This window comes from Polistes fuscatus, unplaced genomic scaffold (assembly GCF_010416935.1).
Source record: "Polistes fuscatus isolate 324 unplaced genomic scaffold, CU_Pfus_HIC Scaffold1, whole genome shotgun sequence".
Classification (NCBI taxonomy): domain Eukaryota; kingdom Metazoa; phylum Arthropoda; class Insecta; order Hymenoptera; family Vespidae; genus Polistes; species Polistes fuscatus.
Genome location: NW_025112997.1, coordinates 17,452,528 through 17,471,194, shown reverse-complemented (window position 1 = coordinate 17,471,194; position 18,667 = coordinate 17,452,528). Strand labels below are relative to the sequence as shown.

Genomic DNA, 18,667 nt, shown 5'->3' with positions numbered 1-18,667 from the left:
CGCGACGAACGCGTTCCCGATATTCGTTACTTCCAATCTTTCTTCGTCTTTCCTCATTTTTTCTTCCTTTAAAGCGTCTTTCTTTCACCATTTTCTTCTTTTATCTTTAGTTAACAATATTCCCTAGCCATGTGGTACATCGCCGTTCAAGCTTCGTTTACTTTTCAAATCCGAATGTTCGCCAATTTCGACATTTCGATTATAATCCGAAAAGCAGAAACTCCGAATCCTTCGAGTCTTTTCTACAGCTTTTTAAACGACGTTGTAAAAATGTTTCAAAGATTCGCGTGTAGAAGGACAGGATGTACTACGATAAATAAACAGGTTCGAAGACGATGGCTTTGCGACCGACGGTCAAATTTAGACGATTAGCCTTTGGATGACAGAAATATGTTTCTACTCTGTTCTGTGAGTGACGGTACTCGGTCGCACGTGGTTCCTAGTAGTAGAAACGAGACGACGAGCTATTGACACGAGCTATTGACACGAGCTATTGACACGAGCTATTGACACGAGCTATTGGTTAACGTTGACGTCCGATTTCCTGTTTACTTTTATTGTTTTACTCGTTCTATTCTTTATTATACCAAATAATCGATGACTTCCCACTTGTATCGAACAATACTTAAACGAATTATTCGGACATCCAAAAAATGCTTTGGCACTTTGCTCGTTCTTTTATTTCTATCTATTATTTAAACGGTACAATGGAAATTTGCCCCAGGATGGTCCTCCTCCCTAAGAAAATACTTTCGACATTATGGTTTATACGTATGTACATAGATTATTTTTGGCAACATGATTTTGAGATGGAACGATATATAGATGCGACATTCGAACGAATAGAAAGTTTTCCAACGCAAGAATTTCAATTTTGTTAGATATCTTATACATATAATTATGATACTGTACAGTCAAATTATAATTGGAAATATTTATCGTTAAACTTCTTTATCGATCCCCCCCTCCCCTTGAGAGAATATTCATTTCCAATGAATTATAAGTTAACTTACCGCACCTTCCATTCATTGATTCTACTTTGCAGTTGAGCAAGAAAATTATTCGTATATAATATTCCTACCGAGGCGAACGAGATTTTTTCCCCAATTTTATGAGAGATAATTTATGATTAATTGAGGTGTATCGTATTCATAAATTATAGAAAACTAATTCTACTGAAACAAATGAAAAAGAGAAACACAACGTATAAACCGCTCAATTGGATGCTGGGCTTGTATGTATATTTATTTAACAATCAATTTTACATGCCATGCGAAGTCGAAGAATATATTCTTATCTTATGTTTTATTTCAGAATTTTCTGTTACATAGTAATGTATTTGAAAAGCTCTAATTGTATATGGGATTACCGATATATCATTTGAGACAGTCATGCCAAGAGCGAAATTATCAGTTTGTCATTTCTATGGATTCTATTTCTTTTAACGTAGAACACGATTTATTTTATCCGTGTAAAATATCGTCGAATATCGTCGAATATCGTCGAATATCGTCGAATATCGTGACGCACTAGATTGGGAGAGAAGGAAAGAGAAAATGACACGGCAGCTGTGTCTTACTAAAAATAGCAAGGATAGTTTTGCGAAGATTCATTTTTAAAGTGTGCTGCATTTATAAACGTTTTGTACGGTACGCGTATTCAACATAGCGATACGCGACTCGTTCGTTCTATCGATTGATTTTAGCAGATATTTGAATTCGTGCGAGTGGTTGGAGCAAAGGACCGTGACCGACCGCGCGGTATGGTAACTGTATTGAATGTGCAAATCCGTCGTCATCGTCGTCGCCGTAGTAAACGCTCTACGAGCTCGATTGTTTCTGGGAAATTTCTATTAACACGAATCGACGCAAACGCAAACGCAAACGCAAACGCAAACGCGAACGCGAACGCAAACGCAAACGCAAACGCAAACGTTCCATAATTTTACGTCGATAATCGTTTCCTCGAATTTCAATCGAATCGATATGATGACTCGCTTAGAAAACGAGCCGCTTATAGACTCGTTTATATTATACAAATATTTTAGAAAACGAGTCGATAAAAGAAGATTTTGCATCGGACTTTTGATATACATAGATAAATGTGTGGATAGCCAAAGGATTTAATCTATCAATTTGCATCTGCAAAGATGACAATTTAGCGCGTTTGTTTCTTCGCGCGATTCGAACACGGGGAACACGGCATATCGCTTTATCTGATTTTTCAGGATTATTTTCGACGCCATTGCTGCGACGCGTCGATAAACGCGTAATTAGTATAAAAGGTTGTACGATTTTCGTAAACGATTTGTTAGGCGCGAGCGTGTTCGCGAATGCGTAATCGCGTACCGATTATCGATAACATTTCTGATACGATCGATCGTTAATAACGTTTCTATTATAAATGAACGGACTTGTACTGCGTGGACTGCCAATGGTTCCCGTGTGCTATTGCGTTATAACTTTCGATAATTAATCGATCGGGTATTCGTAGCTACAAAAAATTGCGTAACAACGCATCTTGCGTTATGCATGAAGAAGATACGTATCTAGATATGTCGAATCTTTAATCGGAGAATACATTTTTTCGCGATATAAGACGACGACGAAGACAATTGATAATACTTTCACTAGCTATCGGGAGTTTTGAAAATTATGAATTATTCGGCGCGCAAAGCCAAATGTAGAGCGGACACGTCGCGAGATAAATTTACGATCCTTTTTAGGCATCAAACCTGGCATGTCGGAAAAGTTTGGCTGTTAGCCAGAACGAAGAGCGCGAGAGCACGAGAAATAGATAGAGAGAGAGAGAGAGAGAGAGAGAAGGAGAAAGAAAACGTCAGGGTAAAACGTTAACACGTGTGCTCCAATGCAAACACGAAGACGAACGAGTGACCGGCATTACAAGATATTTAATTTAAGTTTCGCGCTGTTATATTTCACTCGGCGTTGATGGAATTGCGATTGTTCTCTCGATATTCCGTGCCTACTTTTTTTCACATCCACGCTGAGCTGTGATTTAAGCTGGTCTTTCTATCAAAGACCTTTCAAAACACGTCCCGATTTCTTTCCTTTTTACCGTCAACCGTTAGCCAAACTTTTCTCTCCATTTTCTTTCCTTTTTCTTTTCTTTTTCCTTCCTTTCTCTTTCCCTTCTCCCCGACTCCTTCAGCTTCCCTTCCTTTTTGTTCTTTCTTTTTTATTCTCTTTTTTCCTATTCTTCTTATCCTTTTTCTTGCTCTCAGCGTAGCTGACACGAGACGAGAAACGTCGCGCCGCGCTTTATATCTTACGAAGGACGATTACCAATCTGTCTCCTGCGAGTGAGGAAAATTACGTCCCATTCCGGAGGATGTCCAATTTTCTTGAGAGCTTCGTAAAGCTTAAACACGTATCTCTTTGCAAGGGTTGTATCTTGCCTTTTCACACCGGCCGATTGTCTCGCAAGACAGAAAAGGATAGAGTCATTAAAACCGTTGCGATACGAAAGGATATTTAAATAAGAAAAGAGCGTAATTTTATTCCTTTCTCCGTTCGTAATGCCTCTTCTTTATAACTTGTCATTATTTTATAATATAAGTGTATGGAAACGTTTACCGGTTGAACTTTACATTCGCATATTTAGAGATCGAAGCTCGTATCGGTCGAAACTCGCGGACGATGTAATGCACGATTGATTATATCGAAAGGATGGAAAAAAGCAAAGAATGAAGGAATAACAACGTGTGTCGTCTATTACGCTCAGCAGTTGTTTGGTTTATTAAACGAACTCTCCCGGCATAAAGTAACGGCCCATTCATTACTAATACAATAATCCGCGGCGCTTTTCCACTTAGCCATTCGATGGTTAATGCATGGATATCGATTCCGTCGGTAGCTCCTGCTACGACGTATCGCCACGAGCATCCCCGCGAAAGAAGACTATTGTAAATAAGTTACGCGACGCTATTTAGTTTATGCCGCTTGTTTTCTCCTCCATCGAATAATAAGTCATTCGCAATAGAAGATATCTATTTCATTAATTTTAACCGAACAAAAGAAATAATGTTAATCGATAAAACATTTCTCTCGCGAGTAGTTCCAAACGTATAGCTATGTTACTTTAATTAACGTAAAAGAGCGAGCAAAAAACTAATTATCTTACGTAGTTCGCACTTTAAGACGATCCTTTTAAATACTCCATTATTAAAATAGAATTATTTTAATGAGGCCGTTTTCTGAACGAATGGCCATGAAACGACTGCGTTTTAGCGATAATGGAGCAAAAACGAAAGGATAATCGTTGTACGTGAGAAGTCAATGTTCGTGGCGTGCTAGCTCCTCGTAAGAAAAAGAATGCAAGAGCCTGGAAAGCTTTACGCACGGTAAACGATCCCCTTTGCGATCTTCCTTTTTTTATGCAAACGGTTCGTGCGCTTACTCGATGCTTTACATCGACCGTGGTCCCAAGTTTCTTTCAAACGACTACCAGTTGATCGATTCTTTCAAAGCTTTCTCGATATTTTTTAATCTGCTTTGTCGATTGTTTCTACGAGAAATATCAAAACTGTATCTATATATTAGCTCGTCCCATAAGTTCCTTCCTTTTTTTTAATGCGAATTCAATAGACGATATTTATCGTTTAAGGTGTTTATCTCAGCAACGTTCGGAATATTAACAACTTTAAATAAAAAAAACTTTCATACAGGACAATGACGCAGGTGGATTTATTTTGATGAACCTTTCTCTTCGAAATCTTCTGTTAGACTGACACGTTGCCATATAAAAAAGTTTTTTTTATTGAATGTTGTTTGTGTGCGCATGTGTCTAACGAGAATATTATTTGTAATAAACAGAAATTAAGATTATATAACGTTCTGATTTTCGAATATTTTAATTTCTATGTAATTGTTTAAACTAATGTACATTTGTTTCAACGTTCCTGTGCAGTGGTGACTTCGGAGGGGGAAATTTTCATCGAAAAGAATATCGCATCAATTATATTAAAAAATATTTCAAGTATGTTAATAAGTATGTAATACTTATACTAGTACATATATGTTAAAACAATCTGAAATATAAAGAGAGTGTATTAGATTATAAAAATAATTGCTAATTAATCGATAGAAGTGTCTATTGTTGTCTTAAAGCTCGGAGAATATGTCTCCTGTGTTCCGTTTTCCTCGATACGATACTAAATACATCTAACGTGAGTAATTATTGAAATACATATTATTAATAAGAGAAAGCACCGTTAAGAAAGAATATAAAACATTGCAAGCAATGAGGAAAAAATATGTATAATAAAAATGTATAATACCTGTAATAGGAACACATCCAAACACGTCTAGTCGGAAGCAGAGAAGAACGACGACTGAGAAGGGAAGGGATGAGTAGAGGTTAAATTCATCGAAACATCGGTTTCTCGGTCGTTTAATGTTTTGTTTATACATACGTTAACCCTCGGGCGATGAAAGCATTCTATTATTGTCGTTTTTATTCTTTTCAAAATCTCTTTGTCGTACTTGTAAACACATTGATCTACGTAACAGTTTTTTTTTGTATTTACCGTCAGTCTTCTTCGAGCATCGGAAGACGTAACAACGATATTAGATAAGTATTAGATTTATTTCGCGTATACGCGTGCGTGCGTATTTTATTCGTTACAAAAGTGATATGCATATGTGCGCTAGTGTGCGTATACTGTTGGCGAGTGATATTCATTTATGTGCACGTGTGTATATATATATGTCAGCGTTAAATTGTATAATTCAGAAAAGCTAGTTCACAGCATGCAACGTCGTCTCAAAGCCGTAATTGAAGACAGGAGTGGTTCAACTTAATATTAATATAAAATAAAGCAGGTATTTTATTATACTTCAAAACTAATAATTATATATATGCAGTGATTTTTGAAATATAATTTAAATATGATCGAAAAATTCATTATAATTGTTATATACGCGAGCTTTTAGAACATGGACGATCCAAATCACTTTGCATTTATTTCCTTGATCGAAATTAAACGAGTCGAGAGAAATATAATATTCTTGGCGAACATACCAGTAACCATTACATCGTATATGTGTATATATATATATATGTATGTATCTAAATATAATCCCAGGGTATGGTTTTAATTTTCCAACGAAATTCAAAACGTACTTCGTAACGAGATACCGATCGAAAGAAAAAGTAGGACGCAGCAAAGACGATAGCTCGTCGAAGCGCGGTAATGAGTCGATGGATTTAAAAGCGGAAGACGCCACCGGTCGATGTTCACCTTTCGATAAGCGGCTTTCATATTCTTCCTTCTGATTCGTGATTACTCTGGCACAGATTGACCCCATTTTTTCTCTCTATCTTTTCCTGTTTTTTTTTCTTTTTTATTCTTTTTTTTCTCTATAAAAGCAACCACTCCAGCTTGGTCCGCCTCGCACACACTTACATCAGTCGCGTCTGACTGTTCTTCTTCTTTTTTACGCTCCGTCCATTTACTCTTAGCTTCGAGTCTCAAAGCTTCTACGCGTCTATTGACTCGGTCCTCATCTCGCAAGATTTTTTTCTTTCTACGTCTATCGATCGGCACAGTCGACAAGGGGTATCTCGATAAGCGCTTCGAAGTAAAGGGAGAGAACGATAAAGTTTAATAATCGAGTATAAGCGTAGTAGTAAAGAGGCCAAAGGAAAAGATGCGCACGCGCACGCGCACGCCTGTCTATGCGTCTATGTGTGCGATAACAGAGCAAAGAAGAAGAATCAAAAGAGGAAAGAAAGAAAAGGTTGCTGCGTAAAAGTTTTACGAGGAGCCGCGATACAGTTTCGTTGCATGCGCTCGTACTTTATGCAACTGTATACAGTTGCTTTATTCTAGCATAGCCGCGTGTTCTCTGCCATTTAGCTTGCGCGTAAATTAACTCCGGAATCGTAAACAGAGTCGCACAACGTAGCTGCCTACTACTCTCGTCTCTTTGCGTTCTTTCGTTTCTAGTATAACTGGGTTGTTTTAACGAGTTATTTCTTTTTTCGATAATACTCTTGATTTTACGCGTACTTCAATAATGGTAAAGCTTCGGTTTGTACAAGGATCGATTGTTAATTGCTTGTCAAAAATTACAAGAAAAATCAAATTATATTTGTAAATGACGATATATTCATTTTTCCAACGATTTTACAGTTAATGTACGCGTTTTTCACTTTGGAGTTATTATAAGCATCGCGTGTATCGATCGATCTACCGCGGGAGTAATGTCAACAAGCTGGAACGCGCTCGTCGGGTACATATAATTCTATGTAAAAGTAACTCTATATACATTTATATATATATGTACCATACATACGTGTATGCGTGCGTACGGATGCGATACGAGCGTCGAAACTATGTAAGAGTATCCTCGGATATGGCCACTAAAATAAACACCCTCGTATCGTTGTGAACAACCCGTGAGCTTATTTTGTAGGCGAGCTTTCTGGTTTTATGTCGTTGCAACGCGGCGCATTGTGCGTCTTGTTTATTTCCTTTTATTTAAAGTAGGCTTTTCCAATTTTTTACAATTCTATAAGTTTTTGTGGAATAAATTGAGATTGCACGGTTCTCATTGAAACGAGAAACCGAATTAGAGGGCTGGGGGATACGTCATTTTGGAATCGATGACTTTTATTGGACTTCGTCTAAAAATAATTCTATTCTTCACATTACTTTTTTTTACGAGTCGAAGAAAAGTAATTACGGAAGATATTACCGCGTTCTCCGTTAAAGTGATTTTGCAGCAATAACTACGAGGTTACTGCCAGAAAGGAAATTTCTACTTGGAACAGCGATAAAACGGATATAGCTGCATATCTATATTTGATAGATACGTATAATGTTTGCGGATATATTTATCGTATATCGAAAAGGTTTTGTCCAGCGAACGAACGAATCGGTAAACATAAGTTTTTGCTACCTGTATGGATTCGCGTGTTTTGTCTGCGGTTGGACGTACGTGGACGAGAAGCACGATTGTTGTTAATTCCGTCTCTAGGGTGCCACTAATATTCATTTGACTAACAGGCAGAGATGTACGGAAGTGAACTTCGCGAGCGAAGCGAACAGGTGAGAGAGAGGAAGATGGAACGAGAGTGCAAGGGAGATAGAAAGAGACAGGGGGTGAGAGGGGGGGAGAGAGAGAGAGAAGACCAATGGCACTCGAGTCTCTACGAAACGGAGGTATAGCAACGAGCGAATAACTCAATATCGGCGTACCTTGTTCCTTTGGGACAAGCTCCATCGACCGTTCATCAGCTGGTCGTTTTTCTTTTTTCTTTCCGTTCATTTCGTTCGTTCTTTCTCTCTTTCTCGTTTCTCTTTTCTACCGTGACTATTTCGAATTGTCAATGTACGTTACGAATTCGATGAGAATAGTTGTCGTTCTTCTCTTTTCTTTCCCATGCTTCCATGTTGGAGCTTTTGTTTCTCGTTTGATCGCCAGCCCGAGAAATACTCGAGCTAGCAAGGGAACGCTGGGATCACCTTTCGTAGGTGTACCCGTTGTACGACGGATCCACGAGTTCCTATTGAAAAAGGCCAAATCTTTCTCTCTTTTTACTTTTAGTTAAGACGCAAATTTGGCGCACGTCGATTTACCCGACGACAACCCCCTTTGGCAAGATAAACTTGGAGAAATGAATCCCTTAGGATAGAGAGCCTTTTTATGAGCGCGAAACATTCCAATGGCTCGTTTATCGTGCACCGATTACCCTAAAAAGTCTATCACCTCTTTCACGTCCTTTTTACTCCTTCCAAATTCTACGATTCTTTAATCGTTTCGCTTTTTTCTCTTTCTTTTTTTATTCTTTGCTCGTCCATCCTCTCACTTTTCGTTTTCTTTTCACGAGAAACTTCTCTTTCGATCCATTAACCCGACGTTGTTTTCTCTTTTCGATAATGTAAATTATCTTATTTTTGTTCCTAGAATGCGTACCTACCTATCGCAACACCAGGAAGGATAAAAAGAAGTCGAGAGAAATTCGTCCTTTATTTAGCAATATCTCGATCGATAATCGCGGAGAAAGAGAAGCTTCTAGAAAGAAGATCGATAGTAGCGATACTTTCCACAATAAGAAGTAATGCCACGGGAGCAACTTTTATCTTTCATCTTTCATGGTTCCGTTTTCTTTATGCGCCGTCATTTCAGAAACCCATTGTTTTGGGAGAATCGTCGTTGATGCATTCTCCCTTTCCTCTTTTCTTTTTTTTTGTTATTTTCAATCGAAAAGCGACTTCCACCGCGAGGACTGTAACCGTTGTATACAATTGTAAGTACACGAACGTATATATGTATACCGTATATGTCTTCGTACGAGAGAGTAACTCTATCGAAGGCATCATGCACTGGAAACCGTTCTAGAGTCTGACTCGTTCTTTCCACCCCTTTTCCAACGTTCTTTCCTTCGCATATCCTTGCTACGTCTGACTACATCCCTATCCGTATTCGTATCCGTATTCGTATCCGTATCCCTATCCGTATCCGTATCCCTATCCGTATCCGTATCCGTATTCCGTGCCATCTTCGGTACTACTATCGATATCGACGATATCTCGAAGCACCGGTACTCGAGAGGACTTTCGATATATTCGCGTGTATCTCAAGCAACCAGGAACATCTGGACTCGCTTCTTCTCGATTCCGAAGGTACTTAAAGCCGCGCTGTTATATACAGGTGTGCTCCATTCTCCTGTTTTTATACTCTCGATCGTCGACAATGTTGTCTCCTATCTTTTCTTATCGTAATATGGCGATATGTGAGCGGAATAGGTGGCTATAATCAACCGACTATTTGTGCTTTGGCTTTTCCGATATTTGCTAGCTATGGTATCGCTACAAGATCGTTTGCTCGATATCGTCATATTTTCCCGTCTTAGCGCTACATCTCCCGATCATTTATAATAATTATGTCGCTTATTTTTTTCTTTTATCGAGCTATCGAGCAAATCGATTCATTTGACAAAATAATATCTTCATTTTTGGAACGAAAGTTGAAGCTTCGCGCACGGGTTTCGCAGTCTTTCTTAGTTTACGTTTATCTTTACGTATACGCGAGCACGCATCTTTAGCTTTGGTCTCGCAACTTTCGAGCTGGTTTCTTGTCCACGATGGAGTTTCAAAGAGAAAAAGGGAAAGAAATAGAAAGAAATAGAAAGAAATAGAAAGAAATAGAAAGAGCCGAGAGATAGAGAGAATAGCACGTACGTGTGCATCCTTGATTCGTGTGCGTAGTACATCCGACAGAAGGAGCGAGAATCTAAAGGGAATAATGGATCCGCGTAGTTTCAGCTCGTTCGTGCGCTCGTCGAGTTTCCTTTTCTAGCAAGGTTCAACGAGGACTAACGGAGATGGGGTGAGTGGATTGAAGGCCGACGAGGATGGCTAGGAGGAAGGCTAGGAGGAAGGCTAGGAGGAAGGGCAGAAAGGTGGAAGCTCGGAGCTTTACCTTCGCAGCAAGGAAACTTCCATAATCCCCGTCGCTTTCGCCGACGTAGGGTACGAGCTATAGTCGTTTCTACCACCACCACCACCACCATCGACGATGCTGCCCGCTGGAATAGGGGGAGGGTTTGCGCGAGATAGACGACGATGTTAAGAAGGGTAGGTGCGATCGCGGAGTTACAGAACGTGAAAGCGGATGGCACGAACGGGTCTCCTGAAGGGATCAAAGTGAACCAGAGAAAAAGAGATGGATAGATAGATAGATACGCATACACGCGAAAGAAAGAGAGAAGGAGAAGAAAAGCTTTCTTTCTTTCTCTATTCTTTTCTTCTCGACCGACCTCGGTGAATTGCTGCTGGAAAATTCGAAGGAGACGAAAGGAAAGAGAAGATATGGCTTACGAAGGATTCACTTTTCCTTAGATTTTACGCTACTCGACTGTTCTTCCACGTTTTCTATATCCTCCTCGCCTCTATCTTTTTCCTCGCGTTTCTTTTTCAGCCTCACCTTCGATTTATCTCACGTTTTTCCCATTTACCGCACAAAAGAATCGACCCTCAAAAACAAGCTGCCGAGTTCTCGAGCCTTCGTAGGTAATTCTAACGTAAGTTTTCTGGAAGATCGAATGCATTTTCATTCGCATCGCGAGATATCGTTAGAATTGATCGTTTGGCCGGTAATTAAAGCTCGCCCATCGTTCGACCCTCTCTCTCTCTCTCCTCGCTTTCGATCGGCGCGCGCGCAACGGAACGGAGAAATTCGTCCCATGGAAGACGAGACGAATCATCTCGTCTTCTCGTACGAACAAGAGCCAATCGAGCTTTCAGAGTTTACGGATAAGCCGATCTCCGTTTGGTTCGGTCGGTCCGTCGTTGATGCCTCGCGTTCCTCGTTGCTCCTATTGAAGCGCGTGTCTTCTCTCTCGGTCGGATTAACGTCGCCGCGTTTAATTGGACGCGCCTCTCTTTCTCGCATCTTTGCAACGCGACCGACGAACTTTATCGCAACAGATCTCCTTCTACACCTGGATTTAAATAAAGTTGTAAGACGATCGATAATGGACCATCCCGCCAAGCTCGTCGCTGCACTTTTTGTCTTTTTCCAAAAAGTTTGAAATTCATATCCGAATTCATTCTTTGATCCGAAGGTTCCATTCGCCGACGCTGCCCGGCGTGCACGTTTCGACTGTGACCTCGTCGACCTCGTCCGCGTGTGCGCGCGTACGTGAGCAGCCGAATGCATCTCTCGGAGACGCGCGTACAAAGCGAGCCGTTCGTAATCCGTACACGTTCGGAACTCGTAAGCGTTCCGAACAAGCCGTCCAATTTTTCGGCACGGTCAAGTTTGCGCGGACTCCGATTTCTCTTTTTCCTTTTTTTTTCCTAGCTTATATACTACGGCAGAAGCGGAACACCTTCGTCACTGAGAAGTACCCGCAATCGTTAGGGAGCTAGCTACAAACTTTTGCGGATCGATTCGATCCGAGAGAAACTCCCTTACCATTTCTAGTTTATGTCCGCCTTTCCTTTTTTCCTTTTTTCCTTTCCTCCTTTCTTCCACCAATTTCAGCTTTTTCTTACTCGTTCTTTCTTCCTTTCTTCGTTAACTCTTTTAGTTCGGCCATTCTTTTAAAGCCAGTACCATAGACTCTTATCCATAGCTTTTCCACTAGATTCCTTTCGCTGCCTTTCTTTTTTCCTTCTCAATCTATCCCAACATTGTCCTTCTTTCATTTCTCTCGATTGAAATTGAACGTCCTCCTATTTTGCGCAGGTATACGTAATACACGTGCTACGCGCATTCGTTCTTACGACGATCAATCGATCTTTGGTTTTTCACGTCAGTCATCGTTGATCGATTCGCGATTAAAAGGAATAGCTATCTCAATAGCGAACGCGCCTATCGCGCGGTTTACAATGCACGATAACACGATAAATCCGATATGAAAAGAATCGATCGCATCAGCGTTCTAAATTCATTTTCTCGCGGTTGTCGCCGACGCGGCGCCTCCGCTGAATCGGCCAATCGTTTCGCAGATTCCTCTTCGTTGGAATATAGGCGTCGAGGGGGATCGGGGAGACGAGAGAACTATACGCGTTTAATCGAATCGTAAATTCATTCCTCTTTTCTGTTCACGCGGAACAGCTCGAAAATTGCATGCAAATGCAGAAATATTCGGGCGAGCGGCCGCGCGGTGATTTCTTATTGATTCGCGATATTCCTTTCTTCTGTTTCTCACCCCCTTTTCTCTTTCCATTTCCCATTCTCGTTGTTCCTCTCTGTCTCTCTCTCTCTCTCTTATTCTCTAAATACGCCGAATGAAGAGATCCCAAGAGGAAATCGACGGACGAAGTATTTTATTCGCAAACGCAATTTCTTTCTCTCGAAAATCTAAGCGGACGTTAAAGGCGTTACACGCGGAAAATAGATAACGCGACCAGTAGTCAATTGGATTCTTAGTTGGAAACTTTGTCTCGTTTGACTAGCACCGTGTATATTTATATTTTTTCGCTATCCATTGCCTACGGTTTTGCGTTCCGCGATTCGTTGCAGTAATTCGTGCGCGGAAACGCACGCCCGGCGTAATCGTTAGAATCCTTGGAGACGGAGAGATGCGAGTTGCTACGATTTGTATTTTCTATGTTAATGCGAAGGCATAAAATACAGCTGACACGAACGTAGTTTTGTAGCTCGCTCTCTTCTCGTTCGCTTCCCGGAGAGAAAACAGCTGTTACCAATGTCGATATCTTTTTGCGATGTCATAGGGGAAGTTTGCAGGGGGAGGGGTCGCACGTCGACGAAAGCAAATCTTTCGATCGCGAATAATTATTATTCGACTATGTACGTAGGACTATCACGCGTAAGGACGATCATATTCCAGTTAGCCTAGTTTCGTAGACTCTCGCGAGAATGCGATGATTTTCATCGCATATACATATATGTATTTGGATTTCCCTTGGTCTTGAAATTCATCTTCAATTTCCTACTCCTCGCGGTCCCTTCAATTTGCATCGTCGTTGCCTGATATTCAACTTTCAACCGCATAATATTATCTTCTACGTTCTTAGTTAAACTTTTTATGCGTTTACCGAATTAAACTTTGGTCTCAAGGGTGTAAGGAACTCATACGTTTCTTCCACCTGTTTCTCTTTCTTACGTTCGGGCGTTTTCCGTTTTCTCTTACCGACTTAATCGTAGTTTTCGCATAGTTGATGAGTAGAACGAGGTACTCGCTATAAGTAGCGCGATACAACGAACTTTTAGATTACAGCGTGCTCTTCTCGTATATACACTTCCGTAATTCAAAGAATATAATAGTAGTTTGGCTTGAAAGGCGAAGTTGAAACTTGGAAACGCAGTTTCTAAGTATTATCGTTACACACTCGCGAATTATTTATTTTCACGTTATCGCCCGACGCGTCGTCCGTCCACTTACGCGTAGTTAGACGTAATATTTGAAGTTTCGTTTCGGACGCTTCTGTAGGCTTTGCTCGAGCAAAGGAAAGAGCAAAAAAAAGAGCAAAAAAAAGAGAATGACTCCTAACCATCGGTTTGAACTTAATTCGAAGATAAATGCTAAGTGCGGAGACGGAGATTTCTGAGATACGAGGAGGAGCCAAGGCCGATGGCAGCGGTGGGAAGCCTCAACTCGAGGGGACGTTGCTGTCGCGTCCCTTGAATTTCACACTCGCTAACTTTCCTATACGCGGTTGCATGTGTCCAAAGAGATACATACGTGTATGAAGAAGTTTCAGAGAGTAGTCGCATCCGTGTGTTACGTCGGATGCACTTTTCCACGCGTTTATGCTCCGCAAGAGGCGAATCTTGAGAGCGAATACTGATGTGCTTTTTTAAAAAGCAGTAGACCGAGAAAGACGTCCGCCTCCCTATCGTATTACGTTTTTCTTCAACAACAACAACAAAAAAGAGAAATAAATAAAATGAATCAAAGGAAGAACGCTAAGTATACTTTTTCTCCGGGACTTTTTCATTTGATTTTTTTTCCGCTTTTTACTTTTATATAAAATGGCATGCTTGTTAGATAATGTTAAATAGAATATCATAAATATATTTCAAACCGTGCGTAAAGAACCAACATAATGTAAAATAATAGCATTATTATTTTAAAACTTTTTCTAACATATTTACATTATACCAGATGTTTAAAATATTATAAATTTGTAGCTCGGAAACGTGGCACGTAAGAGAACAATTCTCGATATAAGAGTTATTCGAATTTGATCGAATACAGAGCTACCTATATTTATCAACGATCGAGATTTATATCGACTAACTCTTTCTGGTCACCGAATAATCTAGCATGACACACGCGTCTACATATACTTATGTTAGATATAGATATGCATGGAATACATCTCATTGACCACTTATCGCTGTTCTCGATTTTCTAATATCGATCTTCCTCTCGTATCTTTCTTTTTCTCCGCAATTGTTCGCGATATCGATCGCGTAGCGATGCGCGATATCAGTTGTTTCTCCCACATCGAGGAAATTGTCCGATAATACGTGTGCTTTGCGCGCGCGCGTGTCTCGTGCGCTTTACACGGCATATGTAAATGATCCCACAAGCAGATATCATCGGTGTATAGCATCCACCTTGTATGCGCGCACGAGAACACGCGCTCCTATATATTATTCTGCAGGCCAACAAAAGGGTGGCTGCATCGCCGCATTTATCTGGTCAAACGTGAACACAAATTTAGTTGTGGGCATCGCGGTATGCCGATAAATTCTTTCGCCGCGATGGTTAGATATCAGGCTGAAGCGGAATTGGAACGATTAAACGTAACTCGGGATGAACGAGCTCGCGTTCGCGATCAGTAAAATGGAAGTAAATCTAGAAGTAGGCAGGTAGGTGGGAAGGCGTACCTTCCTAGGTATGCGATTTTTTCCTCTTCTTCTATTTCTTATCTTCCATACCCTTAGAGCAATTACGGTAATTTCGAAGAAATAGCATGCAGGCGATCGATAAAATGCTTGGCGGAAGAAGCTGCTTACGCATCATCCGACACGAATGTCTCCACGTTTTATGCGTTTTTTCGCCCTGCATCTGGCGGTGCTTGCACGCAAGAGCATCATTGTTGTTTTTTCCTTTTTTACCGTATGCATTGAGATGTCTCCACCACCACCACCACCACCCTCTTCCACATTTCTTTCTTCGTCAGTGTTTTTCTTCGTCTTTTTCTCTCATCCTTTGTTAGTATAGGATTTAAGGGAGGAAGGTAGTATATCTGCTTGTTGGGTACCGCCCATCTCGTTTATGCGTCCTGTCTGACTCAGCGAGATCGTAAAGACCTTCCTTCCATTCGCGAGACGATTTCTCACGAGCCCCCCCGAGTCTTCCGCTTCTTGCCAATATCGTTAGAACTAAGTCTCTCGGAGATCTCTCGGTGCTCTCCGAATGTTCATGGTTATTCATTCGAAATTATACCTTTATATTGATACGCTCGTAAAAGAAGTATTAACGTTAACGTTAGCGTAGCAATTTTCATTCGATGCCTCCTTTTCGACAAATCTAGTAATCGTACGTTTGTTATTTTTCAAGCATAAATAATAGATATATGACGAGATGATTTTGATAAAAACGAAAGAGAGTCGGATTTTGTTGACGCAACTCGCCGCCTTCATCCTATAACAAGGTACATCCGTCGTTAAAGTTTTCCGCATTGGCCAGGCAGCAGGGTTGCGTCGGGCAGGGGGCTCGACTTAAGATCGACGGAACGCATTTTGTTAGTGCGCAAGCTGTTAGTGCGTAGGAGTTTCTAGCGAAGCTACTGCGAATTCTATACGGTAGTTGTTATACCGACGGGGTTTAACTTGTGTTATTACTGGCCCAACAAGTCAAACAATGGAGAGCGTACTCCGCTCGCCGTTAAAGTTTGTGATAGATATGCTATACTGTAAGCTTCACTCTAAATTCTGGAATGCTAGGTATCGAGCTGGAATACGGAGAGAATTCACTCGAAAATGTACGTTCATGACTCTGCCTTTTACACACGTCACGTATCTAATTTTCTGGCTTTTGCACAAGCATCGTAATTGGATCCTTTTATGCGACCAACCCCCCCTCCCCCCGACCCAACTTTCTTTCTTATTTAATAAGAATTTTGGACACCCTGTCGAAAATACGCGAGTGTACGCGATATAAATATTAAACTGTAACAGTTGAGAGAATATGGTCGAGTTGTTTAGATAATATGAAACGCATGTAAATGTACGCGGCGGAACCCTTTCCATTTTATTCGCTCTCGCTCGTTCTCGGTCGTCGACATTCCCCTCGCTCGTTTAACTTCCTCTTATTCTCTCTCTTTCTTTCCCCTTCTACCCGGCATTGCTCGTGCCATCAGCCTTCCTTCCCACCCCAACGACCACTACTCGACCAGCGTCAATGCAGAAGGCTCCGCTACTCGTTCATCCTCAAGGACACCTGCATGCCAAGGTCAGCACTTTCTTTGTTTACGTCGTAATACGATATCCGTCGCTCGAAGCCCGCTCTTTCGAGCGTTAGTGGGGCGGGGGGGGGGGTAGCTGGTAGTAGCGAGCGTCATTCATGACCATATGGAACAATCTCATTCATTTCTACTACGGTACGACTTCGCTCGCGTTTCCTGCATAGTATAGGCCTTTAACCGAAGCGCGTACACGCCTTTCAAATGTCTTTTACCATCCAACGTTTCAATTGGAAAACTTCGCTATCGCGATTAATTATGAATATTCATTTATTTTCCATTTATAAACGATAAAAGTGTATTTATATGCATCGCCTCGTTCATCGTGTTACAACAGGTACTAACGAATATTGATCTTTCGGTGAAAAGAAAAACGCGATGTAACGGATAGCAAGATTTTTCTTTTCTTTTTATTTATTCAAGTTATTTATTTATTTTATTTCTTCTTTTTCTTCAAATGTGTTTTTCCGCCAGCTGGCACTGGCCTTCATTCTCTCTCTTTTTCCATTACATTTTACGGCGTCTTCTCTATTTTTACGTCAATTTGCTTGCCGTCTGTCCCTCAACCATCGACCTTTTTTCGAGCTTTTCTTTGGCTTTTACGCGGCCGACATTTTTTCTCTTCCAAAGCTCGTTTCTACTCCTTTCGTATTTTTCTTTTTTGAACAAACGAAAACACGGTGACACCGATGTCACGCTTTTCAATGGCTTGCTCGGTGGATTCACCCGCCGTGATCCCAGCTCAACAATCACGTTGAAGGAAGGCGCGCGCGCGCGCGCGCGCGTACGTGCTATTTCTAAATCCATCAGCTGGATTCCCTTCTTAATGAGATTTCGTCGATAGAATTTTCTTCCGCGTTTCGGAGACATTATGACGGCAAAGTAAATATTATATACCACATGCGCGATCTTATCAATATTTTACGTATAGAATGAGTTAGCGCGCGCATACGTATCCACGCATTTACATAAGTAGTTATGTATACGTGTAGTTACATAACTACCCTATCCCCGTGTTTCCCATTAGAACGTTGATGCGCGTTGTGTCCTAGCAATTTCTTGAATTCGTATAATGCTGCAACACGCGCGCATTAATATTCCAAGCACGCGAAAACATCGTTTTAAGCTTTCTCGAAACATTTCCTCGTTTGCCCTGTGTCCGATAAGGTCAATAACATCGAGGCCAACCGTTCGCTTCTCGAAAATCCTCGCGACATTTCCTTTTTAATTCAAATTCCACGGAATCCTTTTTAACAAAGCCGATTCCGACAGCGCGGGAACACTCGCGAATACGGATAATAGTCGCGGGAGTGGCTCTTTTTTCCTTCTTCGAATTCTTTCGAATTTTGTCGTTAACGATATTGTCCTTTGACGCCTCGATAAATCGTTAATACCTATTATTTTCTACTTCGTTTCTAACGATTTCGTTGTACTACGATCGACGACGTTCGTTAAGTACCGGTTATTCGGTTAAGTGCTGCTTACTCTTGACTGTTACAGGTTTCCCTTTATCTCTCGAAACCATGCATTCTCGTTAGAACTATATACATATATTAAACCAATAGGATGGTACGTATTAATCCGACTGGCCGTTGTTCCATATACGAAACAATGGCAAATCTGGATCCGTTGTTCGAGTAGAAAATTAAGATGATACTTTACTGCGAATGGTTAAATCTATAAAATAGAATCATCGCGAAGAACCTCGCGAAAAAATAAATCCAGAAAGTCTCGTCTTTCCGTATAATC

At 40.8% G+C, this 18,667-nt stretch overlaps 1 protein-coding gene across 1 annotated transcript in view; it reads left to right on the top strand.

Moving 5' to 3' along the window:
• The window catches only part of LOC122515794, a 164,562-nt gene that overhangs the window by 1,365 nt on the left and 144,530 nt on the right, over positions 1–18,667 (top strand). The gene's annotated exons all lie outside the window — the stretch shown is intronic.